Here is a 1064-nt window from a genome sequence, read left to right on the forward strand (position 1 = left end):
ATCGCCGCAATTATCTTCACGACGGAAGGAAGTGGCTTTTAGTCATCCCCCGTCATCTCCGCGCCGAAATTTGTGCTGCTTTCCATACTGATCCCCAGTGCGCCCACGGCGGAGTGTTGAAAACCTACACGCGCTTGCGTCTACGCTTCTTCTGGCGTGGAATGTACCGCTTTGTCCGCCATTTTGTCCGCTCCTGCCAGTCTTGCCAACGCCGAAAAACTCCTCTCAAGTCCTCTGCTTCGTTGCAGCCGTTGCCCTGTCCTGCCCGTCCGTTTGATCGTGTCGGCATAGATCTATAGGGTCCCCTTCCTACAACTTCAGCTGGCAACCGCTGGATTATCGTGGCAGTGGATCATCTAACCCGCTACACTGAGACATCATCATTGCCCTCTGCTTCCGCACGCGACGTGGCTGCCTTTATTCTGAAAAACCTGGTTCTTCGCCATGGTGCCCCTCGCGAACTGCTCAGTGACCGCGGACGCGTTTTCTTATCAGACGCTCTTGAGGCTCTCCTGAAAGAATGCCGCATCATACACCGCACCGCTACCTCGTACCACCCTCAGACGAATGGACTGACAGAACGTTTTAACCGCACTCTCGGTGACATGCTGGCTATGTACGTGAACACCGACCATTCCAATTGGGACCAAGTTCTACCGTTTGTTACTTACGCATATAACACCGCGACACAGGCCACTACTGGATTCTCTCCATTCTTTCTCCTTTACGGGCGCGAGCCACCCTGTACTATGGACACACTTTTTCCCTACCGCCCTGACGTTTCCGAATCTTCCCCGCTATCCGATGCCGTCACGTACGCAGAAGAATGCCGTCAGCTCGCCCGCTCTCTGACAACAGAAAATCAGTGGCAACAAAAATACCTCCGTGATACCGGCGAAGCTTCGCCATATCTCCCGGACACACTGGTGTGGCTCTGGGTGCCCTCCACAACCCCTGGCCTTTCAAAGAAGTTTCTTGCTCGCTACCACGGGCCATATAGGGTCCTCCAGCAAACATCTGCAGTCAACTACGTAGTTGAGCCCGTCACGCCCTCTGCGGACTTG

The sequence above is a fragment of the Amblyomma maculatum genome, chromosome 10 (genome assembly GCF_055883805.1).
Source record: "Amblyomma maculatum isolate TAMU_Amacu chromosome 10, ASM5588380v1, whole genome shotgun sequence".
In the NCBI taxonomy this organism is placed as follows: Eukaryota; Metazoa; Arthropoda; class Arachnida; order Ixodida; family Ixodidae; genus Amblyomma; species Amblyomma maculatum.